At 43.0% G+C, this 23,600-nt stretch overlaps 1 protein-coding gene across 3 annotated transcripts in view; it reads left to right on the top strand.

Annotated features, from left to right (window-relative positions):
• The first annotated feature begins 570 nt into the window (after nt 1–570).
• LOC140191404 (protein TANC2-like) overlaps nt 571–23,600 on the top strand; it is a 745,351-nt gene continuing 722,321 nt past the window's right edge. For 2 of the 3 annotated variants that reach the window (XM_072248801.1, XM_072248797.1), the window contains exon 1: nt 633–941. The gene's annotated coding sequence lies outside the window, so the exon portion shown is untranslated. Of the gene's footprint in view, nt 585–632; nt 942–23,600 lie in introns of those variants that run through there. The other variant, XM_072248798.1, reaches the window with a different exon arrangement.

The raw sequence follows: 23,600 nt of genomic DNA, 5'->3' as shown, positions 1-23,600 counted from the left end.
ATCACCTAACAAACATCTACCAGCTTGCCCACTCAAGTACTCCATACTTCACCTGTGATACACGCTGACCTTCACTGATTTACCTCGAGACTGGTGACCTCAGAATTGGATTGGAAGTAAGTCATCCTCCATCCCTACAGACCACTCAAGAAAAAGATTAAAGATCACTTCACGTACAGAATATCTATTACTATTTGAATATATTTCAATGGATTGTTCCTATCTATGGCAGAAGAGATGCTCCTGCAAGGAGGCGCTGCAAACATTAGTCACCCTCCCCCACCAAACGCAACTTCAATACAACCATCAAATGCTCCACCTTCAATGCTTTCATTGGCCAAATGTTATGAATATTCTATTTAATTAACACTTTTTCCTCTGTTCAGTAAATTAATTTGCAATTTCTACTGTCAATTACCGATCTTTCTCATTTGGATTGGTCAAAGTGCTTGTTGTGCCTCATGCCAATTGGAGTGCCGGTTGGCGGGCGAGGGTAGTGTGATTGGTTGCGGTTTGGTAGGGGCGGGGATGTGGCGGCGGATCCGGTTCGGCCCCGCCTCGCCTGTTGGCTCCGGGAGCCTGAGGTAGGAGCGCACGGTTACAGCGTTGCGAGTTTGCCTGGTGTTGGTTAGGTGTCTGTTGCCTCTGGGTTTGAACGGAGTTGAAGGCTGAGGTTTGACGGCAAAAAGCTGACAAGGACGATTATACCGCACAATAGCTTTTGTCTTTTTTTTGATGGTCTTATTTTGTCAAGGAGGGAAAGAATTATTTTTGTTGGGGAAAAAAAAGTCGGTACAGCATTCTGAAGCGAGGTTTGGATAGTGAACGCTGCCGGGGATGGCAGGGTGGTGAGCCGGGATTGGCGGCCTGCTCCTTTGCCGCCAGTGAAGGAGGCTTCCTCCTCTGTCGCCGATACACGGCTCCGGCGCAGCCCGCCTGAGGTAAGAGAGAAGATAAAGAACGTAACCCGTAGCAGCGGCTGAAGGCAACAGCCGGCAGCAGGGTACACCCGTATTTATAATTCCATTCCTCTCTCTCAAGTGTGTTTTGGATATAAACGATGGATCTGAATGGCATATAAATAGAACAAAGTCATTGCTATGCGTTGGGAAAGAGAATGCATCCTTGATATTGACATTTGACAACCTCATTATGTAGCGTTGTGTCCATTTATAATACTTCATATCCCATTTTGCAATGTTGTACGCTGGGATTACAGGTATTTCATATCATTTGTAGCCAGAACAAGAATTAGTGATAGCTTGTTTTGGTTTTGCCTTGTACTATCTTAAGAAAAAAAACAAAAGAAGGATATACGTGTGTTACTATATCGGATGAATCATTATAGGGGATGTTGAACTAAATCGGTGTGTGGAAAATTTAGCACTGGACTAGGATTGTAATTCAGGGAAGGGCGTGAGATTGTTCTGTATTCTTCAGGGAAGCGGATTTCGTGAAAGATCCAGTGGTGTGATGCGGTATTTATAGATTCAAAACGTGTGCCATCCGTTCCTGTAGTTTCGTATTAAAATCGTTTATCGCTTTTATTCGACAAGGATCGTTGACATTAAGACCTTGCTAATGGAAAGATAAGCTTGGCAAAAAAAAAATCTGGTTTTCTTATGTGGCTGGGATAATTGAAATGATGTCAGTTGACGTGGTTTTCAAACAGTGTTTCCCATCTTATGCTGATGGAAAATAGCCTGATTAAAATTATTCACAACTGTCATGGAAATCTTTTGAATTCTAAAATTCAAATGATGTATAACAAGAATTGCTACCAAATACTGAGAGACTAGAAAGACAGCAGATTAATCTTTGGCTAAAATAACTTCAAGCTAATGTGCATAATTTAATTGTTTTAACGTCCTGACTGGGTATGTATTAAAGTTGAATTAGTTAACAAGGAAATGGAAATGTAAAGGTGCCTGCCTGCAGCATTATGTGATCAACGATTTGTTGAGAATCCAGAAAAGCAATATTGACTGACTTACAGTAAACAGTTAATATATGGTACTAGTTGACCAGTGTAATGTTGACATTACGAGGTTGGAAATGCATTGCAGTTAATATCATAAATCAAAACTAACAAAGTATTTTGTACTTCTTTAATTCCAAACCTTGAAACATGTTCAGTACCAGGTACATGAATCTGATCAAAGAGAAATAGAGTTAAGGAATAATGATCTTTGTAGGTGAGGAAAATGATACATATGAACATAAGAAATAGTCCGTTGAGTTTCCTTTGCCATTCAATAAGATCATGGCTGATCTGACCATGGACTGCTCTCCACTTACCTGCCTTTTCCCCATAATTCCCCTACTATGTAAAAGCCTATCTAACCTTGTCTTAAGTGTATTTATGGAGGTGGCCTCCACTGCTTCATTGGGCAGAGAATTCCATAGAGTCACCACTCTTTGGGAAAGGCAGTTCTTCATCATCTCCGTCCTAAATTCCTCCCCTGATTCTTGAGGCTATGTCCCCTAGTTCTAGTCTCCCCTGCCAGTGAAGCAATTTTCCAGCCTCTATCTTATCTATCCCTTTCATAATTTGATGTTTCTATGAGATCTCCTCTCATCTTCCTGAATTCCAACGAGTATAGTCACAGGTGACTCGGTCTCTTCTCATAATCTAACCCCCCTCATCTCTGAAATCAATCTGGTGAACCTCCTCTGCACTGCCTCCAAAGCCAGTATATCCTTCCTCAAGTAAGGAGACCAGAACTGCACACAGTACTCCAGATGTGGCCTCACCAGTACCCTGCACAGTTGCAGCATAACCTCCCTGATCTTAAATTCAGTCCCTTTAGCAATGAAGGCTAACATTCCATTTTTCGTCTTGATAGCCTGCTGCACCTCCAAACCAACCTTTGATTCATGCACAAGCACCCCTAAGTCTTTCTGCACAGCAGCATGCTGCAATCTTTTACCATTTAAATAATCTGATCTTCCATTATTCCTTCCAAAGTGGATGACCTCACATTTACCAACATCATACTCCATTTGCCAGACCCTTGCCCACTCACTTAACCTATCTGTATCTCTCTGCAGACTCTCTGTATCCTCGGCACAAATTGCTTTTTCATTCAATTTAGTGCCATCAGCAGACTTAGATACACTACACTTAGTCCCCTCTTCCAGATCATTAATGTATATCGTGAACAGTTGCAGGCCCAACACTGACTCCTGTGGCACACTGCTCACCACTGATTGCCAATCAGAGTAACACCCATGTATCCCAACTCTCTGCTTTCAATTGGTTAACCAATCTTCTATCCATGCTAATAGATCACCCCCAACTCTATGTATCCTTATCTTGTGCATAAGTCTTTTATGTAGCACCTTATCAAGCACCTTCTGGAAATCCAAGTAAGTGACGTCCATCTGTTCCCCTCTATCCACTCTGCTCATTATATCCTTAAAGAACTCCAGTAAGTTTGTTAAACAGGACCTGCCTTGGCTGAATCCATGCTGCATCTCCATGATGGATTCATTTCTTTCCAGATGTCTCACTGTTTCTTTAATGATAGCTTTCAGCATTTCCCCAACTACAGATGTTAAACTAACTGGCCTATAGTTACATGCCTTTTGCCTACATCCTTTTTTGAACAGTGGTGTGACATTCCCCTTCTTTCAATTGCCAGGACCTGCCCAGAACCCAGAGAATTTTGGCAAGTTTCGCAACCTTTTGATTCAACGCTATACGTGGTTGGTTGGCCGATAAGGCCAGATAGGAGAGTAGATTGAAAGAATGTCTTCGAGGTCACTTGCTTTTCGATAGTCCTGGAGATCAATGGTTTAGATCTCTCATTTTTGTAGGATGCCTGCTATGTTCAGGAAATAGAAAGGAAACTGCTTGTTTCTATTAGAAAACCAAGAAAGCTCTCAAATAAATAACATAGATGGAAGGGTTATACTCTTTGGGATTTAGATGAGAATGTTGGTAAGACATCTTGTTTATGTAGGTACAGAGTGATTGTAAACTGCATTATTAAGAATGACAGTACAAAAATGAATCTGAAAATATTGTCACTCAGCTTGCTCAATCGATCAGCTATTTTAAAACAAAATTAATCAACTGAAAATGATGGGAAACTTGTGTTACGCAGTATTACCACCATATCTTGTGTACATTGTGTAATTTTGTGAGAGATTCCTGGCTTTGGATGAGCAAGATGCGGGAAAGTTGATACCTTAGATTAGGCAACTGAACAAGGGGACCTAAAAGCATGAATATTTCAGGATAGCCATTCAAGATATTTTAAAGGTAAATTTTCACCTTTTTCTAAAAGAGAAATTACCATCTCCAAATCTTTAATGACCCGTTGGGGGCTGGTGGGGAGGGAAGTGAAAATTTTAGTGATGGAGTTCTGTTTCTGGTTCATTTCTAGCAAGGCTGTCAATTATTGAGGTGAGGCGACACTTCACCTGTGAGTCTGCTGGTGTGATATATTGTGTCTGGTGCTCCCAGTGTGGTCTTCTATATATTGGTGAGGCCCGACGCAGATTGGGAGACCGCTTCGCTGAACATCTATGCTCTGTCCGCCAGAGGAAGCAGGATCTCCCAGTGGCCACACATTTTAATTTCACGTCCCATTCCCATTCCGATATGTTAATCCATGGTCTCCTCTACTGTCAAGATGAAGCCACACTCAGGTTGGAGGAACAACACCTTATATTCTGTCTGGGTAGCCTCCAACCTGATGGCATGAACATTGACTTCTCTAACTTCTGTTAATGCCCCTCCTCCCCTTCTTACCCCATCCCTTATTTATTTATTTGTTTCTCTCTCTTTTCCTCTCACAATAACTCCTTGCCTGTTCTCCATCTTCCTCTGATGCTCCCCTTCCCCTTTCTTTCTTCCACGGCCTTCCGTCCCATGATACTCCCCATTCTCCAGCCTTGTATCCCTTTTGCCAATCAACTTCCCAGCTCTTGGCTCCATCCCCCCCCCCCCCCCCCCCGTCTTCTCCTATCATTTCGGGTCTCCCCCTCCCCCTCCCACTTTCAAATCTCTTACTGTCTCTTTTTTCCGTTGTCCTGATGAAGGGTCTCGACTCGAAACATCGACTATACTTCTTCCTATAGATGCTGCCTGGCCTGCTGCGTTCCACCAGCATTTTGTGTGTGTTGCAATTATTGACCATGTCAGAAGAATGCAGCTATTCCGAACTACTTTATCGAACTGCTGCCTCTTTCTAGGGAAGGAAGCTTCATCATTGTAGCAACACACATCAAAGTTGCTGGTGAATGCAGCAGGCCAGGCAGCATCTGTAGGAAGAGGTGCAGTCGACGTTTCAGGCCGAGACCCTTCGTCAGGACTAACTGAAAGAAGAGTGAGTAAGGGATTTGAAAGTTGGAGGGGGAGATCCAAAATGATAGGAGAAGACAGGAGGGGGAGGGATAGAGCCAAGAACTGGACAGGTGATAGGCGAAAGGGGATACGAGAGGATCATGGGACAGGAGGTCCGGGAAGAAAGACAAGTGGGGGAAGGACCCAGAGGATAGGCAAGAGGTATATTCAGAGGGACAGAGGGAGAAAAAGGAGAGTGAGAGAAAGAATGTGTGCATAAGAATAAGTAACAGATGGGGTACGAGGGGGAGGTGGGGCCTTAGCGGAAGTTAGAGAAGTCGATGTTCATGCCATCAGGTTGGAGGCTACCCAGACGGAATATAAGGTGTTGTTCCTCCAACCTGAGTGTGGCTTCATCTTTACAGTAGAGGAGGCCGTGGATAGACATGTCAGAATGGGAATGGGATGTGGAATTAAAATGTGTGGCCGCTGGGAGATCCTGCTTTCTCTGTCGGACAGAGCGTAGATGTTCAGCAAAGCGGTCTCCCAGTCTGCGTCGGGTCTCGCCAATATATAAAAGGCCACATCGGGAGCACCGGACGCAGTATATCACCCCAGTCGACTCACAGGTGAAGTGTTGCCTCACCCGGAAGGACTGTTTGGGGCCCTGAATGGTGGTAAGGGAGGAAGTATAGAGGCATGTGTAGCACTTGTTCCGCTTACATGGATAAGTGCCAGGAGGGAGATCAGTGGGGAGGGATGGGGGGGACGAATGGACAAGGGAGTGGCGTAGGGAGCGATCCCTGCGGAATGCAGAGAGAGCGGGGGAGGGAAAGATGTGCTTAGTGGTGGGATCCCGTTGGAGGTGGCGGAAGTTACGGAGAATAATATGTTGGACCCGGAGGCTGGTGGGGTGGTAGGTGAGGACCAGGGGAACCCTATTCCTAGTGGGGTGGCGGGAGGATGGAGTGAGAGCAGATGTACATGAAATGGAGGAGATGCGTTTAAGAGCAGAGTTGATGGTGGAGGAAGGGAAGCCCCTTTCTTTAAAAAAGGAAGACATCTCCCTCGTCCTAGAATGAAAAGCCTCATCCTGAGAGCAGATGCGGCGGAGACGGAGGAATTGCGAGAAGGGGATGGCGTTTTTGCAAGAGACAGGGTGAGAAGAGGAATAGTCCAGATAGCTGTGAGAGTCAGTAGGCTTATAGTAGACATCAGTGGATAAGCTGTCTCCAGAGACAGAGACAGAAAGATCTAGAAAGGGGAGGGAGGTGTCGGGAATGGACCAGGTAAACTTGAGGGCAGGGTGAAAGTTGGAGGCAGTCAACGAGTTCTGCATGCATGCAGGAAGCAGCACCAAAGCAGTCGTCGATGTAGCGAAGGAAAAGTGGGGGACAGATACCAGAATAGGCATGGAACATAGATTGTTCCACAAACCCAACAAAAAGGCAGGCATAGCTAGGACCCATACGGGTGCCCATAGCTACACCTTTAGTTTGGAGGAAGTGGGAGGAGCCAAAGGAGAAATTATTAAGAGTAAGGACTAATTCGGCTAGATGGAGCAGAGTGGTGGTAGAGGGGAACTGATTAGGTCTGGAATCCAAAAAGAAGCGTAGAGCTTTGAAACCTTCCTGATGGGGGATGGAAGTATATAAGGACTGGACATCCATGGTGAAAATAAAGCGGTGGGGGCCAGGGAACTTAAAATCATCGAAAAGTTTAAGAGCGTGAGAAGTGTCACGAACATAGGTCGGAAGGGATTGAACAAGGGGGGATAAAACCGTATTGAGGTATGCAGAAACGAGTTCGGTGGGGCAGGAGCAAGCTGAGTCAATAGGTCTGCCAGGACAGGCAGGTTTGTGGATCTTGGGTAGGAGGTAGAAACGGGAAGTGCGGGGTGTGGGAACTATAAGGTTGGTAGCAGTAGATGGGAGATCCCCTGAGCAGATAAAGTCGGTGATGGTGTGGGAGACAATGGCCTGATGCTCCTTAGTGGGGTCACGATCGAGGGGTAAATAAGAGGAGGTATCTGCGAGTTGTCGCTGTGCCTCGGCAAGGTAGAGGTCAGTACGCCAGACTACAACAGCACCCCCCTTATCGGCGGGTTTAATAATAAGGTTAGGATTAGTGCGGAGGGAGTGGAGAGCAGAGCGTTCCGAAGGAGTGAGGTTGGAATTGTAGACCCAGCGACAATGGAGAGACTGACAGAATATAGTCCTAATGGTGTCTGTTTTGAAAAGAAACTTGGAGACGGTGGTGGTACTTCTATGCATCTGCTGTTCTTGTCCTTGTAATAGTCTGGAGAGTAACTGTGTATTTTGTAGATGGACCACACTGCTGCCACCTGTGAAGGAGGAGAGAATGATCTCCATCAACACAGTTGCAGTACACGGCTGTGTGCTTAGGACTCTGCTCTAACTGGTTTTATACCTATGATCGTGTAGCTAAGTGCAGCTGCAATGCCTTATTTAAGTTTGCTGACATTACCACTGTTGTTGGCTGAATCAAAAGTGATGACGAATCAACATATACAATCACAGGCAAAACCCTCCCCACCACTGAGCACATCTACAATGGACCCCTCCTACAAGAAAGTAGCATGCATCATCAAGGACTCCTATCATTTAAACCATACTCTCTTCTCACTTCTATCATCAGGCAGGAGGTCTCTCACCATCAGGTTCAGGAACAGTTTTTACCCAACAAACTTAAGGCTCCTGAGCCAGTGTGGATAATTTCATTCACCTCAACAATGAGCTAACTCCACAACCTGTAGACTCAATTTCAAGGATTCTACAACTTGTGTTCTCACTATTATTTAGTTATTATTTGTGCAGTTTGTCTTTTGTGCATTGGTTGTTTGTTGGTCTTTGTTTATGTATATGAATTCTATTTCTTTATTTTTCTGTAAATGCCTGCAATAAAATGAATCTCAAGGTAGGATATAGTGACATACTGTAACTGTAATTTGAAAACACATTTACTTTGACTTTGATTAGCTCTTGGGGTCCTAATCAAGTTGGCAACTTTATTGTAGATAGAGTTGAGCTTGACAGTTGCTGGTGGTGCATTCATGGAGAATTTTCATTTTGCACAGCTGACCAGTGCCTTGTAAATGGTGGAAAGGCTTTGGAGTGTCACAGATTAGATTATTAGATTATGAGGACACGCAGTCCTCCCTCTTTTATTGTCATTTAGTAATGCATGCATTAAGAAATGATACAATATTCCTCCGGTGTGATATCACAGAAACACAGGACAGACCAAGACTGAAAAACTAACAAAAACCACATAATTATAACATATGGTTACAACAGTGCAACAATACCATAACTTGATGAAGAACAGGCCATGGCACAGCAAAAAAGTTCAAAGTCTCTCGAAAGTCACACATCTCACGCAGACGGGAGAAGGAAGAAAACTCTCCCTGCCATGCCCGACCACAGTTCAACTCTGAGTTATCCGAAAACTTTGAGCTCCGATCAGCCCTCCGACACAGAGTACTGAGCACCATCTCTGCCGAACGCTTTGACCACGGCCCCGGTAGCCAGCAGCAGGCAAAGCCGGGGATTTTGAGACCTTCCCTCCGGAGATTCTCGATCGCACAGTAGCAGTGGCAGCGAACCGGGCATTTCAGAAATTTCTCCAGATGTTCCTCTGTGCTTCTCATGTCTGTCTCCATCAAATCAGAATTGTCCACGGCCCCTATTTAACAGATACGATATCATTTCACCGGAGAGCTGCCGTCTCCTCCTCCCACCTGTGCAGTCTTTGCAAAGTACCCATCCCCTAACCTTTAATATAAAAGCAAAACAAAATCTGGAAACCCCTAACAAGCCGGGCAGTACCTGTGGAAAGAGGAACAGTTTACGTTTCAGGTTGAAGGCACTTTGCTGAAGCAACTCTGTTATCTTCTCAGAGCTGGAAGTCGTGCTCTACTCAGGGATGTCTGTGTGTTCATCCTTGGTAGTTTCTTTTGACCAATGTTGGCCAAACCTTGATTTGGCAACCACACTTCTTTCATGAACAAATATCTTACTCCAACTTGTCTGATGTGGTTTCCAACTGAATTTTCAGCCTTACTTGAGATCTATCCAGAATTTATAGATATGTGCATACCACCCATTATTTCTTGAAGCTCTGTTCTCATCTTGTTATAGGATTCAAGCGAGATACTCCTGTGTGCGTGCTCTTGACCTCTGCAACAACACTGACTCATCGTGTTGCCTCTTCTCTGACCTAGTCTGGGAGCTACAGTGTGTTGCTCTGGTAGCCACAATATTTATGTGACTGATCCAGTTTTGGTTAGTGGTGATCTCAAGGATATTGGTGGAAGGCTTTGCAATATTTAATGCTATTGTATGTTAAGAGTAGGTGGTTTAACTCTGATTTGTTAAAAATGGTCATTGCTTGCCATTTTTGCTGCATACTTGCCATCAGTACATGCCTGAATGTTGGCTTGGTGTTGTGTTTGTGAACTTGGTCTACATTATTTTCTAAGGATTTGTGAAGGCGTTGACCTTTGTACAATCATCAGCCAAATAACCCAATTCACCTTGTGATGGAAGGGAAGTCATTGATACAGCTGGTACCAGGATACTGCTTGAAGGAACTTATGTAATGATGACCTGGGCTGGGATGATTCATCTGCCTAGTGCTATAATTTGTACATTAGATATGTTATGATATTAAATAAGATAATGCAAATGCAATTATGGATACTGATATGATAAACTGTAGGGAATAAGCAAAGCTTTTCTATGGGCATCGCTTTTCCTACCATAGCTGGGAAGGCCTCCTTTTATTACTCTCCTTCAAAACATCATGGCAGGTCTCCACTTTGAGCCATTGCAATCTTTGCAGTGAACGTATTCCCAAAAAGTTTTTAGTTAGCAAATTCTGTAGTGATGTTTCAAAGCTTCCTTTAACTAATACTCATTGCGTCCAGGACACAATGGTGGAGAGTAAGAAAATTTTAAATGGTGGATAGGGTAACAACCAGGTTGACCTGTTAAGATTAGCGTTGAGCTACTTAAATTTTGTTGTATCTGCATCACTCCAGATAAATTCATTTATTCCTCATTGATTCTGAATTGAATCATGCAGAAAGTGGAAAAGATTTTAAGCTAAGGAAATGAGCTACTAGTCACAGTACTTAACGATTCTTGTAAGTTGCAGCATTTTAATGGCTGCTTTATGGTGATAGTTATCATTGATGGGAGGTAGATTCTCACTTCTGTTTAGGAAGTAATATTTGGGTCAAATGTGGATGGAAATTTAATTGACTACTGTGTCGTTATCTATGAATGTGACATCTATTGAGTCTGTTTACTACATATTTGGATCTTGGATTGAAAATTGAGGGTAGTTTCACAATTGGACGGTGCCACAAAACTATGATGAGGGTTGTCAAGGATTGGGAGATCTAGAAGAAAAAAATTTAAATAGTATCGTGGGCCAGAGACACCTTGATATGCCAGTGTGCAAGTTATTTACAGTGGAAGAGGAAGCTGAGGGGCAGGGTGTGAAATTAGAGTAAAAAATGAGGAAATTCTGAATTTGCATGAAATCCATATGCTGGTATTTAGGATATCGTGTATGATTCTGGTTGTTAGAAGAAAAGGAAAGGTGTAATCAGGCTGAACTGAAAGAAGCTGTGACACTTGTTAATCTATGAAAGCTTATGCTGAAGAAAATATTACAATTATCTCCATAGGCTGGTGAGATGTAACAAACTTGATGCATGCAAAGCAAAAGATTAGTTAAAATATGAAAGTATGACTGAAACATTTAATTCAAGCTAGATATTATAAGGAATTATTTGCTCAGAAAGGAGAATTGCAAAGGAACACGTGAACAGAACAGGAAAACAGGATTAAGCTAGGACACTTGCAGAAAAAGGCCAACTTGGACTTGATGGATGCATGGGTTCTTTGGGTTCTTTGCCATAACATCAATATAAATAAAAATGACCAAGTTTCAATCAAGTAAGCAAGGGCATTGAAGTGACAACAGTTGCCCTGTTGGCCTCCAAAGTATCCATGATCACTGTGTCAATGTCAGATAACTTTTCCAGAGAGTGAATATGTAGAAAGTGGCTGGCCCAGATGCAGTCCCTGGCTGTGTTTCCATGGCTCAGCTGGCAGGAATAGTTCCAAACATTTTTAACCTCTTCCCTACTCTGATCAGGGGTTCCCACCTGATGACTATTGCTTAGTGGCTCTGACATCCACCATTATGAGGTGTTTTCAGAGGTTAGTCATTGCACATATCAACTTAAGCAACTTTGACCCACTGCAATTCACCTGTTGTCAAAATGGGTCCATGGCAGGTGCTATTTTTCTTGCCCGGCATTCTTCGCTGAAGTATTTGAATAACAAAGACATCTATGTCAGACTCCTATTTATTGATGACAGTGCCACCTTCAATACTGTAATTACAAGAAAGCTAATCTCTAAACTCCGAGACCTAGGACTTAGCAGCTCCCATTGTAGCTGAATCCTGGATTTCCTGACCAATAGACCACAGTAAGGATAGGGAGCAGCACCTCCAGCTCCATTATCCTCAATACTGGTGCTCCACAAGGCTGTGAACTCAGCCCCTATTCTACTCCCAAGCACTCACGACTGTGCAGCCAGATTCCACTCTAACTTCATTTACAAGTTTGCAGATGACATCACTTTAGTAGGGTGGGTTTCGGATGATGATGAGATGGAGTACAGGAAGGAGATGAGAGCTTAGTGGCATGGTGTATTGATAACAATCTTTCCCTGCATTGGCTTAAGGAACAATGCGGAGCACACAACCCTATATGTACGAATGGTGCTTTTCATTTTGTACTGCCTCAGAATACTTGTATTTTGAAATGATCTGTCTGGGTAGCATGCAAAATAGTTTTCCCACTGTGTCTTGGTACATGTGACAATAATAAGCCAATTACATATTTGTATATAGTAAGTCCATAAAACAAATAAAATCCAGATTTAGAAGCGAGATTACACTCATTGTTTTGTCTTAATTATTTACAGCATGTGGAGAAATATATTAGTGTAGATGGATACCACTCTAGAAATCTGTATTGAGAGAAGAAAACTTTATAAGGTGAGAGACGGATGGTAGCTTGTTTTGTCTTGTGATACTTTTGAAATTCTAACTGGAAAGAAGAAAAATTAGAAATTGAATTTGGGAGTTAATTCATTGACTCAAGATTGATACATTAATAAAATTATCCACTTTCATTAAATATACTAGGGGGTTGGAAAGAAAAAGGAAGTCATAGAGCTATCTTGCCACTGTTTTTATTGTTGTGCTATTCATTGGAGCATACATTGTTTTCAAATCTTTGTACCTTTTATTCCTGTTTGTACAGTGAAAGTAGGTAGTTTGTAAATGTAGAAGCCATAAGTGAAAGGATAAATAATTGTATGTTGACGTAAGAAGAATTATAATATAAGCTAACCATGGAGATGGCCACAAACTAGTTCTTGAGGTGAGACATAATAAATTTTATTGTTTGATCCATGGTGAAAACCAGCATTGACAAATAAGAAGCTAAATGAAATCTTCCTATCCCACACTCTACAAATGAATAAAATATACATCTCTGGGGGAATCTGATTGTTTCCTGAGTGCATAAATGCCCTACAGCTTTTTGGGTTTTTATCAATGCATGAAGTAAATCTACAGATTTTACAGCCTTTATCTGAGATGTGAAAAGGGAATAATGTCTTTTTATTCTCATGCATTTACTATAGACCAAGATGTTCTTTGTAATTCAAGTCTATTTATTTGGTTAATGCTGACGTTATTAGGGCAAAAATTGTGCTGATATTGGAAGCCTTCTTGGACTGAAGAAATAGCTGATTTAAAGAAAAATTGCTCATCATAATAGTGCCTAATTTAAAAGTTTCATTTTAATCTTTGATGTTTAGACCTTTTTAAAAATTGCACATTTTAAAACACTGGGGTACTATTTTGATCCTGCACTCCTTTCATCTATAGATCCATTTATTAGACTAGAAATGTCTTTTTGTCTACAGTGAGCGGGAGGGGGCGGGGGTAGAAGAGAGAATTCTTAGGTTGCCCAGATACTTAGATTGTGTCTAGTATCTGGACAGTAAAGACACTTGTGAAAGGCTATTGTTCATCGACTACAGCTCCACCTTCAGTCATCTAATTTCAAGCAAACTCATCACCAAACTGTGATGGAATGCTGCCCTCTGCAACTGGATCCTTGACTTCTTGACTAAAAGTAAGGACAGACAGCAACATCTCCAGCACAGTTATTTTAAACACTGGAGCTTGACAGTTTTGCATTCTCAGTTCCCTACTCTACTCCATGTTTACTCGATACTGCATGGCCAGATTCTGCTCCAGCTCTTTTTACAAGTTTACAGATGATACCATCGTAGTGGCCGAATCTCAAATAATGGTGAGTCTCTGTACAGGAAGGAGATAGAGAGCTTAGTAACAGGGTGTCACAACAACCTTTCCCTCAATGTCAGCAAAACAAAAGAACTGGTCATTAACTTCAGAAAGGGGGCAGTGCACATGCTCTTGTTTACAGCAACAGTGCTGAGGTTGAGGGTTGAGAGCTGCAAGTTCCTAGGTGTGAGTATCACCAATAGCCTGCCTTGGTCCAACCATGTTGATGGCGAGGTCAAAGAGATTACTGGTACCTCTACATCCTCGGGAGGCTAGAGAAATCTGAAATGTTCCCATCAAGCCATGCCAATTTCTATTGATGCATCACAGAAAACGATCAATCTGGATGCATAATGGCTTGGTGTGGCAACTGCTCTGCACTTGACCTCAAGAAACTGCAGAGTTGTAGACACAGCTCAGCACATCACAAGAAAAAGCCTCCCTCCGTGGACTCTTATCAATTCCTGCTGTGTTGGTTAAGCAGCCAGCATAATCAAAGACAACACCCACCCCAGACATTCTCTCTTCTCCCCTCTCCCATTCGGCAGAAGATATAAAAGCTCGAAAGCACGTACTACCAGGCTCAAGGCCAGCTTCTACCCCACTGTTATAAAACTATTGAATGGTTCCCTGGTACACTAAGATGGGCTCTTGATATCCAAATCTACCTTGTTATGATTTTGAACTTTATTGTTTGCCTACACCAGTGGTCCCCAACCACCAGGCCGCAAAGCATGTGCAACCAGGCCACGAGCCCCGAGGAAACGATATGATTTGGCGATATGAAATGATATGAGTCACTGCACCTTTCCTCATTCCCTGTCACTCCTACTGTTGAACTTTAACGCACACGAGGCCATCAGTGACCTAAGACGCAAATGACCCATGACGTGCAAAGGAATGGGTCTGTGACCCATTTGTGAATGTTTCCGGTGAAACATCTTCCGGTGAACCTTCCATGTCAGCGCGGGAAAAAGATCAACTCCTCGAGCTTGCAAATGACAGTGGGCTGAAAAGTATGTTTGACATAACATCTCTGCTGGCATTCTGGATCAAAGTCGAGGCTGAATATCCTGAGATGGCGCCATGAAAGCACTGATAACGTTGCTTCCATTTCCAACATCATATCGCTGTGAAGCAGGGTTTTCTGCAATGAATGCAATGAAGACTAAATTGCAGAATAGACTGGACATAAGGAACCCCCTTTGAGTATCGCTGTCTCCCTTCACCCCTTGATGGGACCGTGTTGTTGCAGGAAAACAAACCCAGGGCTCCCACTGACTCAGCGATATTGGTGCGTTGCAACGATTTCATATGTTCATACGAGGAAAATATGAGCTGTGTGTTTTAATATCCAAATGTTACTTAACATGTTATGATGCTATTGACTTATAATTCAGTTGTCCCCAACCTCTGGGCTGCGAAGAATACTGTGGTACAGCGGAAGCCAGAATGCACCCAGCACACCCTTTAAGAAAAAAAGCGGAAATAAACAAGCTAATTGATTAGGTGCCGCCCGGCATGTAAATGTCGGCCCAGATCAGAGGCGATTGCCGATTGCGTCGTCTCTGATCTGGGCCTGCATTTATGTGCCAGGCAGCACCTAATCAATTAGCTTGTTTATTTTGGCTTTTCTCTTAAAGGTGTGCTGAGTGTGTTCCGGCCACAGCTGTACCGCTGCCTTCTTCACGGCAAAGAATCGATCCGCAGCCCGGAGGTTTGGGACCACTGTTATAATTGACTTATCACTCTATTCATGTGAGGAAAATATGCGCTGTGTATTTCTGTGTGTTTAATATTAAATTCGTTAGATAAATCCCTTTAGAAACAAAATTGAATGTGTTAGCCACTTATAAGTGACTTATCACCTATACTCCGGTTGTGATTAACACCCCCTCCCCCCCCCCCCCCCCCAGTCGGCCAGTCCACAGGTCTGCAAGAATATTGTCAATATTGAACTGGTCTGTGGTGCAAAAAAGGTTGTGGACCCCTGGCCTACACTGCATCTTCTCTGTGGCAGGTACTTTTTTTTTTGTCTGCATTCTTTCATTATTTAACCTTTAATGTTTTGATCTGTGCAAACAATATGCAAGACAGACATTTTACTGTTTCTTGATATACATGACAATATTACAATTTCAGTTTTTAACTAACATCAGTGTAATATATGGCATGTTCATATGCCATGGCAAATAGTTTGTTGCAATGTATTTATTTAGTGCATTAGTGCTATCAGGATTTCATAAGCTGGAAATGTATGTTTAATATTAATAGTAATGCCAATTATGTTTAAAATGAAGTAGAAGACAACACTTTTTTTCTTTTTGATATTCTAAACTTCATGAGCTGTGCAATGTAGGCCCTCCATTGATCAGGGTTGACCATGGTTGTTGTGTCCTAGCTGTCTATGCAAGCCAAGGCAGTACAACATGGAGAGCAAACTGTTGTCTATGCAGCAGGCTCCCCTTCTCCACGCAGCTGATGAATCTAAAGGAACAGCAGAGATCTACACAGTTTGGCATCAGCACCCTTATAGGAGTTATGAGTCAGCTTTGACGTCAATATAGAACTGCTTTAGGATGCCACTTCAGCTTTGGACTTCTCCTTGGGGTTTACTCCTGAAGCCATCTTTGTGAATGGGTATAGCCACAAGGCAGTGCAGGTTTGAGATTAGTTTTCCTTCCAGATGAGCTGTCAACCATGGCTGATCAGCCCTATCTGCCTGAAGCGACTGATTTTAAGGTGCCAGTAACCCGCCTTTGCCCTTTCTCCTGTCAGTAGAAACAGTTCTGCTAAGCTTAGTAACTATGCCACCCGTGAAGGCCAGGAGCTAGACTTGGTTGTCAGAGGCTATTTGAGATGCATGCCATTGGGAGCATTTAATAGATAGTGGGAGCTTGTCCCTGCTCCCGGCTATGACAGCCTGAAGGACCTAGGTGTGCCTACAATGACATATTATAATAATAATAGTAAACATTTTTGTTCTGTGAAAACTGCAGATTTTGTCTAAAGTTTGAGCAAGGATAATTTGCTTTTTTTCCAAAATTATTAGCTTTTGGGTGGGTGGTTGTACTTTGCTCAGGGAAGAGTAGTGTTCTTAAAGGGGGCAAAAATGGCCAGCGATATGTTTCCGAGGAGTATTTTGTTTTATCAACTAGTTTTCATGTTCTGCTGTCCTCTGAAATGTGTAGCATTGCTTTCCATTTAGGCAACTTGTTAGCTCCCACTAGAGTACCTACCTGTGAAGATAAAGCTGCATTGTTGTTAAGCTAGGTGACTCTAAACTCTTAAAATGGAGCTTGGTGGCTTTTTCCTTCTAATGATTCCCACACTTTGATTACCTTGTAGTGCAGGTGGAAGATGATGTCTGGCCCTTGCATACTAATCTACCTGCATGGTCTGCTGATTTAATGTACTAAGGCAAAACTTGTTTAACTTTTTAGAATTACTGCTTGGGTAATTTATTTTTTTAAGTCAAAAATAAATTAGCAATTACCAAATATGAGAATGCTGTATGCAATTTGTATGATTGACTGATGAATTGGTAAAATGTTTGTTAACCGCATTCAGTTGCTTAATTTCCATAATGGTGTTCTGATTCACTATTCCCTGCCAATATTGATGTGTATTATAACTTGACTTTCTGAAATAGTTATACATTTTTGCAAGAAATGTGCATGTGAGCTTATTATTCATTCCTGCTGTAGACTGTATACAGTGTCTATTAATCTGTACACTATGGAGGTTCATACAATCCTGTTTGTTGAATTGTGCTTTCTGTGATTGTCTGCATAATAACATTCAAAGTATCATATGGATCGTTTGTCAGATAGTTCTGTACCCGGTGCAAATAGTCCTGCCAAGATCAAAATAAATTGCATAACTAAGGCATCAGATTTAATCATGCAAAACATCGTTATTTATTATATCATCCATTTTGTATGAAAGTTTAGCTTGTTTGCTGTGTGTAGAATCTCATGCATGCTGATTGCCACCATGTAAGTGAATTATCCTAATATTAGCTGTTTGAAGGCTGGTATATTGCTCCAGCAGTAGTTGTGAAATGAAACAGTATGAAAGTCACTTCAACTAATAACACAAAACTGCATTTTGCCCAACAGTGTAAATAATTGATTAAAATGATAGTCATCTGCGCAGAATCCAAAACCTTTAAGTACCTTAAGTTTTGTTAGTGTAATTATGATCTTAAGTATATTAGTAATTTAACTGCATGATATGTTAAGTTTTTGAAAATACCATTCTATCTGCTTAAATGTTCCATTCCAGGTCTGCAATTTGGCAAATGTGATCACCTGGCTATACTTCTCCCAGCGTACAAGTAGAGACTGGGGACGGTAGCAGTGGTGGGGAGGACCGTCCAAGGGATGGGGAGGAGGCTTACAGTGGACTGGATCATATTCAGAAATTCATCTTTGGCTCTGAATGAATACACCATATTTGTCACTGACTTCAAGACCTGTGTGTCTTTGAGAACATACCAGACCTCCCAAACCAGAAGCTGTGTGTGACCCAGGAGAATTGCAATCTGCTGAAGGTTAGATTGTGTGTTCAAGAGTGGTGATCTCAAACTGTACAAGAAGTCCAGGTATGACCTACGGAAGGCTATCGTAAGAGTGAAAATTGCAATTCCAAGTGAAGTTAGACTAAATTGGATGCACCTCAGCTATGAATCAGAATTAGGTTTATTATCAGCAGCATGTGTCGTGGAATTTCATTAACTTAGTGGCAGCAGTACAATGCAATAGGTAATATAAAAAAAAGGTAAACATTTTGTGAGGCACTGCTCTTTGAAGATGCCTTGGATACTATGGAGGCTGATACCCGAGATGGAGCTGACTAATTTTACAACTCCCTGCAGCATTCAGCCCTGTGCAGTAGCCACCACCGCCCTCCCCCCCAAACACAAACAGTAATGCAGCCAGTCAGAATGCTCTCCATAGTACATCTGTGGAAGTTTTCAAGTCTTTTAGGTGACAAGCCAAATCTCTTCAAACTCCTAATAAAATATAGCCGCTGTCTTGCCGCCTTTATAGCTGCATTGGTATGTTGGGACCAGGTTAGATCCTCAGAAATCTTGACACCCAGAACTTAAAATTGCTCACTCTCTCCACTAATGACCCCTCTGAGAATTGATTCGTGTTCCCTCACCTTGCCCTTCCTGAAGTCCACAATCAATTCTTTCGTCTTACTGATGTTGAGTGCCAGGTTGTTGCTGTGACACCAATCAACTAGTTGGTATATCTCACTCCCGTATGCCCTCTCATCACCACCTGAGATTCTACCAGCAATGGTTGTATTGTCAGCAAATTTATAGATTGTATTTTAGCTATGTTGCGCTCACCTCAATTATAAGCAAGTGCTTTGAGAGGCTGGTTAAAGACTACATCTGCAGCGTGCTACCACCCACACTGGACCCCCTACAATTCGCCTACCGATGGAACCGGTCTATCAATGCCACCATAGCAACAGCACTACACACCATCCTCACTCACCTGGAGACGAGGGATGCATACGTTAGAATGCTGTTCTTGGACTACAGTTCATCATTCAACACCATAATTCCCTCCAGACTTGAGCTTCCTGTCACCTCAGCCTGCACCCCACCTTATGCAGCTGGATCCGACTTCCTATTGGATCACCTCTGCCCTTCTGACCCTCAACACAGGTGCCCCCCAGGGTTGTATTTTGAGTCCCCTTCTCTACTCTCTTTACACCCATGAATGTGCTGCCACTGTGACGAAAAACCCAGTTATCAGAAGATTGATGCTAATGAGAGAGAGATAAGTGAGACAATGGAGAAACATTCAAAATGCTAATAAGAGAGAAGAGAGAGATTAACGAGAAAGAAACACATTCAGAATATTGACAGACCGGTTGCTTTGAACCTGAACTGTTTGAAGTTTGATGGACAGGCGATACCCCAGCAGGGGGATAAAAAGAACAGGTTCACTAAGGCACGACAGACACCACGAGATCACGAGATAACGAGACCCTGGAAGAGCGGTGTGCCCCCACAAGTTGGTGGGAGTTGGAGGTCTGGTTCGAGGGAACCGACCATAGACTGACAGGGTGAAAAGGGACGATCGGCGGGAACCTGGTGTGTGTGTGTGTCTGCCCTTGCCTGGGTGCTGGGTTCACCGCGGAAGAACAGTCGTATCCGGAATGGAGGGGTCACAGTCGGTGACCACAGAAGACATAAAAGGGTTCGCCCAAAAGCTAACTGCGAAGAACATCAAAAGTCTGTTTGAACCAAAATTTGCATTCTCTCTCTCTCTCCAACAGCACAACAGCGATTACTGCGAACTAGTAAGCTGAACTGAACTCTGCGTCACTTGAGACCGATCATTTTACCCCTAAACTGCGATAGAGCTTGGTTGATTCCTATTATCCTAGTTCTGTGTACATGTGTGTTTTATCATTGCTAACCTGTTGCATTTATATCCATACGATTAGAGTACTGTGTTACTTATTTCTTTAATAAAACCTTATTAGCTTCCAGTAATCCAGACTCCAACTAGTGGTCCATTTCTGCTGATTTGGCAACCCAGTTACGGGGTACGTAACACCACACACAGCTCCAATCTGCTGATCAAGTTCACAGATGACACGACTTTGATCGGCCTTATTTCTAGCAGTGATGAGACAGTGTACAGAAGAGAGGTTGACACCCTGATACCGTAGTGCCAAGTATACACATCACTGATAATCTCACCTGCACTGTACACACCGGCTTTGTGGCAAAAAAAAAAAGCACAACAGCATCTCTTCCACCTCAGGAGACTCAAGGAGTTTGGCATGGGTCCCCAAATCCCTCTCGACCTTTTACAGGGGCAGAATTGAGAGAGTACTGACTGGCTGTGTCACAGTCTGGTAGGGGAACTGTACCATCTTTGATCACTGGGCACTGCCAAGAGTGGTACAGGCAACCCAGTACATCTGTAGACGTGAACTTCCCTCCATTGAGGACACTTACAGCAGCAGGTGCAGAAAGAAGGCCTGGAAGATCATCAGGGACACCAGTCACCCCAACCATAAACTGTTTCAGCTGCTTCTGTCTGGCAAACAGTACTGCAGTATTAAAACCATGACCAAGAGGCTACGGGACAGCTTTCTACAGGCCATTAAAGGCATCCGTTAGTCTTGTGAGACCATAGAGTCTTCACTCTCCAGAGCGCAGGCCTGGGCAAGGTTGTATGGAAGACCAACAGTTGCCCATGCTGCAAGTCTTCCCTCTCCACGACACCGATGTTGTCCAAGGGAAGGGCATTAGGACCCATACAGCTTGGCACCAGTGTTGTCGCAGAGCACTGGGTGATTAAGTGCCTTGCTCAAGGACACAACACGTGTTGCCTCAGTTGGGGCACGAACTCACAACCTTCAGGTCACTGGTCCAATGCCTTAACCACTTGGCCAGGTGCCCACACATTAGACTTTTAAATTCACGTGTCTGTACATTGTGACTGAGTCATAATGCAGAGGTTTTTACTCCCACTCCCTCACGTTTTGGGATGGATGTAAGATTTAAATAAATTCTTTTCTATTCGGATGTTCCAGGGTTGAGTGAAGAGCTAATGAGGTGGCATCTGCTGTGGGCCTGTTGCTCTGTAGGCAAATTGGAGTGGATCTAAGTCACCTCTTGGGCAGGAAATGGTATGGTTAATCTCAAAACACTTCACTGTGGATGTAAGTGCAACTGGGTGATAATCATTGAGGCAGGTTACCACGCTCTTCTTGGGCACCAGTATAATTGAAGCCTGCTTGAAGCAGGTGGGTACCACACACTCCCAAAGCGAGAAGTTAAAGATCTCAGTGAATACACCAGCCATTTGATCAGCACATGTCCTTAGTACATGGCCAGGTACCCTGTCATGGCCGGATGCTTTGTGGGTTCACCCTCCTTGGGAGATGTGGGAGTTTGTGATGGTTCCTCCATGTTTTGATGGTCAAAGTGAGCATAGAAGACATTGAGCTTATCTGGGAGCGAAGTCCTGCTGTCTCCCATGTCACTTGATTTAGCTTTACAAGAGGTGATAGTTTTCAAGCCCTGCCACAACTGTCGAGCATCCTTTGTTAATTCAAGTTTGGTCCAGAATTTCCACTTAGCCCATGAGAAGGCTTTCCAGAGATGACGCCTGAATCTCTTGCAACTTTCTTGGTTACCCGACTTGAATGCCTCTGATCTGGCTCTCAGCAGATTTTGGATCTCATGGTTGATCAAAGCTTCTGAATGGGGAAGATTCTGAATGATTTAGTAGGGATACAATTGTCTGCAGCTGTTTTAATAAACTCTGTTACAACCATGGTGTATTCATTCAGATCTCTCAATGAATGCTTGAACTGACTTGAAGCAATCCTGTAGCTGCTCCTCTGCCTCCAATAACCACCTCTTCGTTGTCCTAATCTCTGGAGCTTTGCTCTTTAGCCTTTGCCTGTATGCAGGTAGGAGGATAGCCAAGTGATCTGATTTACCACAATCCGGTCTGGACATGGAACTGTAGGCATTCCTTATCTTAGTATAATAGTGGTCTAGCATGTTGGGACCTCTGGTGATACAGGTTATATGCTGATGGTTATTTGGCAGGGATTTCTTCAAACAAGCCTGATTGAAGTCTTTGACTATGATTTGAAATTTGTCGGGATGGATTATTTCTTTGGAGATGACATCATGCAGTATCTCAAGTGTTTTATTATAGTCAGCTGCTGGTAATATGTAAACTACGGTCAGGAATATGGAGAACTCCTTAGCTAAATAGAATGGACTGCATGTGATTGTTAGGTGTTCAGGGTTGGGGGAACATGAGTTCAACAAAATCGCCACATTGGAACACCACCAAGAATTTATCGTGAAACACATACCTCCTCCTTTTGCCTTTCCCGACTTAGCAATTCAGTCCATTCTGTAAATCAAGAAGCTTTTGGGTTTGATCACTGTATCTTGCTGACATTGAGTGAGAGGTTGTTGTTATGACACCACTCAGCTAGATTTTCAATCTCCCTCCTATATGCTGATTCATCACCACCTTTGGTTCAGCCAACAACAGTAGTGTCATCAGCGAACTTGAATATGGCAATGGAGCTGTCGGAGAAAGCCACGTTTCAATCAAACATACAATGAAACAGACCCCCAGTTCTCTTTAATACAGGAGTCTTGTCCTCAGGTCCTCAATCTTGTTCTCTAGCGGCTGCATATTTGCCAACAAGATGCTGGGTTAGAGGCCTTGACCCTCTGCCTGGCTTGGAGTCACCCTCTTCCTGCTTCACTTTCGGCCATGGCAATGAGCTTTCAACCTTTAAAGGTGCAGTCTGGTTTGCCAAGTCCTTCAGTCAATCATGAGATCTGAAAATCATTTAGTTGATTTAAACAGCTGCCCTGATCAACCAATGGCACATTTACCCAGAATCCACTGCATTGTTTATGGATGATAGGAAAACAGAATGTTATGCAGGAGGGAAGGATTAGAGTGATAGTAGAACAGGTTAAAAAGTTGGAACCGCATCATGGGTCAAAGGGCTTGGAGTATGCTCTACTGTTCTATGCTTATGATATAGACATAAACCCTCCCCTGCAGGTTTAGCAAACCTGTCTGCAAGGATATTGCACCTCCCCCCTCAAGTTTTTGTACAGGTTATACTTTCCACAGAATAGATCCCAATGATCCACAGATCTGAAACTCTGCCTTGGCACTGGTGCATGGCACATGCAGCAGTCCTGAGATTACTCCTTGGAGCTCTTGCTTTTCATTTTTCTACTCAACTCCCTATTTTCTCCCTATGATTTTCTACCTATGTTGTGGATGCCAATATGTACCATGACTTCTGTGTGCTCGCTCTTCCCCCTTTAGTATGCTGTGGGACTGATCTG

Source organism: Mobula birostris, chromosome X, assembly GCF_030028105.1.
Source record: "Mobula birostris isolate sMobBir1 chromosome X, sMobBir1.hap1, whole genome shotgun sequence".
Classification (NCBI taxonomy): Eukaryota; Metazoa; Chordata; class Chondrichthyes; order Myliobatiformes; family Myliobatidae; genus Mobula; species Mobula birostris.
The sequence above is the reverse complement of the archived record's forward strand: the minus strand, read 5'-3'. Positions and strand labels throughout refer to the sequence as shown.